Raw genomic sequence first — 4,713 nt, 5'->3', positions numbered from 1 at the left:
ACACAGAATATTGGGGCTCATTTTAACATAATTATATAGCATGGAATATAATTTGCTCCAATTCAGTACCCAGTACTTCCCTTTTCCCTCCTCTCCTCCCACCTGCTATTCCCATTCCTCTATTCCTCTAAGCATTTCCTTCCATTCACTCACCCTCCTGTCTATACTTCTGTGTATTGAAACATTTTTTCAACAAGTGCATTATCGATACACATGAAGGTGAACTTACTGTGACATAGTCACATACGTACCTAGGACACTTTGGTTCTTTTCGTTCTACTGTTCCTCCCTTACCTGTCCCTCCTCCTTCATTCCCTTTCCTCTACTCCATTGTTCCCCCTTCTGTTTTATGGGGCCCCACTCTTTTCCCCTTATTTTGGTCTATATTCCCCAGACACCCCTTCTTATCATTCCCTGAAAGAGGGGTTTATACAAAAGAAAATGGCGGATGAGAAGTCAAGTGGCACTTTGTTACACTTAGTTCAGTTCTTTGGTGATTTGGCTGGAGTTGGGATTTGAAGGACATAGGTCACCAAGGCCTGAGGAGTGTTATCTACTTTTGAAGCCCTGACACAAAACCGTGCTTCTCTGCTTGGCCCCATGAAGAAAGAGACTTAAGCGATGAACACATTGCAGTTGTGTTGGAGTAGTGCAGAATGACAAGTGGGGCTGTCCTGTGTACAAGTATCTCCTCACCTAGATGACCACTTCAACCTCTAGCAAAAGTAAGACAGAGAGAGCCACAGCGGTGCAGGCAACACCGCCTCCCTGCCCACTGGTGTACCCCAGAACCTGACCCCCCTACGCCTCTGGCTTGAAGTCTTGCGTGAGTCAGTTTCAAACTCCTCCCTCAATTTCTTTATCTTTCAAGTGATACATCAGGCAAGAGGCACCCGCTGTGATGTAATGCTGTGTGGCCATAAGTAAGCTTCACTTTCTAGAAAGCAAGAGTGCTCGCAAGACTGAATTCTGGAATTCAAAACGAATTCTTTTTGGACATAAGTAATATTTCAGTAATCTTCACGCCTCTATTCCTAGGCAACTCTCTTATAGTCCCCTGGGTAAAAGAAGATGTTCGACTCAGCAGACATCTAGCCCCAGTCCTGGAGTGAAAAGCCCCACATATTTGTACTTCAGAAACTCAGAACATGAAAACTTCAGAACTTGCCCAATCTGTTCTCTAGAGAGTTGTAATGAAAATCAAAATAGTCAAAAATAAGGAACAACTATTTCTCATGTGAACATAATGCAATAGTCAATTTTTCACTTCTCTTCAAAGACAGCAGCAAGAATAACTTTAAAAATTATTTTGAAGCCTTCGACTTCCATTTTGAGAAAAACCAGGATACAGATGTGTAATCCATGGCATCCAAAGGCAGAAAGAACCTGCAGCGACACACTTCCTAAGCAGGAGGTTCCCAGCCTGCTGTGCAAACGGTGCCAGTCTCCTTCCAACAAGCACAAGAACCGAGTAGGGGAGAGGCAGAGACACCCGTCTGCCACTCCCAAAGAACCTCACAGATGAGCCACGTCTGCAGGCGTGTGCCTCGTCACAGAGAACCTCTGGGTGTGAGGCTTTGATGCTCTTCTCCCACCCATTGGAGTCTCCTGAACATGGCTGGTGTGATTAGAAGTTATCTGAATTAAGAGATAAGTAATAAAACAAGGAGATTATGCCAAGTTATTGTTAGTCAATAAAGAAAACAATGGTAAAACTTACCATGAGAGGAAGATTACCCATCAGAAGAAAATCGCAACCATGTCATGAATCAAAATATAGTAATACAGTAATTGTTGCTATTAAAGAAAAACTACAAATAAAAATGTAGTAGCTCAGGAAAAATATAACCAGACAACAGGAAGAGGTTAAAGGTAAACTAACACATCTGAGAGAAGTTAGAGAAGAACAGAGCAAAACCATCTTACCCAGAAAAAACAGAGAGAGGGGAAATTGCAAAGAAAGAAATTTGAGGTTGCAGAAAATATAATAAGAACCTTAAAGGATAAAAATAATAAAAGCAAAAATAAAAAATAAGTGAAGGAAACAAAGAACAGAAAGAGAAAAATAAAAGAGAAGATGAGGGAGGAAGGAAGGGCAACTTAGAGAAATTCATAGCATTCGAATGTAAGACTCAATGTTTGCACATTGTCTATAAATGAAGAAATTTTGGTAGGAGTCATAAGATTTGAAGGGAGATTCTTCACTGTATCATAATTCATAATTTTTTTACATTTTTGAATAAAAAGAATTAATGCGTATATAGCAAAGAAAAAGGAACATGATACATAGAGACTCAAAAGAAGGGAGGGAAAACACTAGGCTTGATTCAAACATTTACATATTTAAATGTGTAGCAGGTACTTATTGAATGCCTGTTATATGCCAGGCTCTGTTCTAGGTGCTCAGTATTCAGTAATAAAGAAAAGAGCCCCAAATCTCTGCCTTTACAAACTTTCATCTTAGAGAGCACAGATGGACAACAAGCGAGATATATTCTATAGCAAATGATAATGGCAAGAAAATGAGGACACGGAGAGGAAGACAGAGCCCATCTAGGAGCTGGCACCCTGGGCAGGCTAGTCAGGGAAGGAGTCCATGCATGGTGACACACAGACCTGGAAGATGTGCAGGGAGAAGGACGTTCGAATAGCCAAGGCAGACTGGATGGTAAGCACCAAAGGCTCTAGGGCAGAAAGACTGTCCTTGAGAACTTAAAGGCTATAGAAAGGATGTGTGTTTCCTTTACTCAAAGTTCAAGGGAGAAAGACCTCACACATATTGCGTCAAAGAATGGGAAGGGTACTTTCAAGAAGAAATTTTCCTTTCCTGATTTGTTATCTAACTTTAAGTCTCTAAAAAGAAGAGTGAAGGATCGGAAAGACGCGGCGTGGTATGGATCCCATGATCAGGAAGAGAGGGTGTAGCGTGGATTGACCTGAAGGACAGATGCGCAAGGCTACCCTCTCCAACCGAATCTCAAAAGAAAAGGAAGTTTTGAATCCCAAATGTCTGCCTGCCCAGGGTTGGCCCTGGGAGGGAGGTGAAACAGCCGGAGACTTGGGGTGTTTTGGAGATCATGCTGGGCTCTCAAGCATGGGAGCCAGAGGAGGATGCATGCAGGACAGGTCGTCAGAGGGCTTTCCGAGTGTCTGCTATGTGTCAGCTATGTGACAGCCAGGACATGGCAGCAGACCTCACGAGAGTGACAAGGAATTAGATTGGGATGTTTAGAAACCCAAAGAAAAGACTGCAACTGCATCTAATAAAAAAGAAAACATTGTGCTTTCTGTCTCTATCTATCACCCAAACAGTCAAAAGTGGAGAAAACTACTTTCGTCTCTCACCAACATGGATGTTATTTATATAACACTGTGATTCCAATGATCTTTTATTATGCATAGGCAAACACTTTTTAAAAAATTGAATCATATATGTAATACACAAAATGGACCCCCCAAAAATGAGGCAGTAAGAAAATGCCTAAGATTCGGAAGTCTGCCATTCAATTCAATGCATTTATTTTGCATACCATGAAATTACAGGAGAAAACATGACCTTTGCAAGGTTATATAGCTAGTTAGTTGTGAGGCTGAGTATACAACATAGGGCTCCCTTTTCTCAATTCATTGTGGGATCTTACAAAGCTGATCACAGAAGCAGACAGAAGACTAATCATGTGACATGGGGATGTGGACATATTTATGCTCACAGCCCCTTGTACCATCTCCAAAAATAAATGGTTGCACATGGAGAAAACACAGAGCCATGAACCACAGCTCGAGTGCACTCACTCCATGGTGTTATGATGATAATTTATAATGCTATTGCAATTACAGTAGAATTATAGCCTGCCCGGCACCTAATAGAGCTGTGTGCATACTCTTGAGAAAGACGGATGTGCTGGCATCTTGGGCTGCAGAAATGAGATTAAATGGCTCCCATCCCTGATCCTGCCATTGATTTTTGTAGCACTCCCATTAACATGATCCCTCACATTCCATCCTTCTATCATTCCTCAGAGGTGAAGACATAGTTTTAGAGTGTAAATAATTAGACCCTCAAAATCCAAGGTGACAAATCTTCCACGCCTCCAATTGCCATGAATCAGGACACATAAATCAAAGCCTCTTTGGAGGGTGTGTTCGTGAGCAGGAAGACATGTTTACAGAATGAACCTGCCGTGCCTTTTCCTTTCTTCCTCTTTCCTCCTTTTGGCTTGTGCACAAACTTGACTTCGGATGTGAATCATTCAGGATAGAGTGATTATATAAATTGAGACATTTTTGTAAAGGAGGAAGGTTGCTCTTATACCAGGGCAACCAAACCAAACAGAAACCGTCCCTGACACACAAGAGCATACATTCCTTCATAATTCTCCACAATAGGAATGGTGATCTGGTGCTGTGGTTTCCATAAAATGCTTTTCTATGGGTTGTTCAATATTGCTAATGAGATAATGCAATGAAAAACAATAAGCAATACTAATGTTGGCTACCTTTTATCAAGTGCCCACTTTGTGTTCCTAAATGTCTGGAATAATGATTGAGAACATTGGATTGCATATCACATTTTGACAGGTTGATCAATCACTCTGTGCCCATGTCTTTAATAAATATGCACTGGTTCAAAGTAAGCATGCAAAGAGATGGGCTATTATTACTGTATGCCAAGTCCTTTCTATTCCTTATAGCATCAGTTCCTTACAGGAGATG

This window comes from Marmota marmota, unplaced genomic scaffold (genome assembly GCF_001458135.2).
Source record: "Marmota marmota marmota unplaced genomic scaffold, marMar, whole genome shotgun sequence".
In the NCBI taxonomy this organism is placed as follows: Eukaryota; Metazoa; Chordata; class Mammalia; order Rodentia; family Sciuridae; genus Marmota; species Marmota marmota.
Note: the sequence above shows the minus strand (reverse complement) of the source record.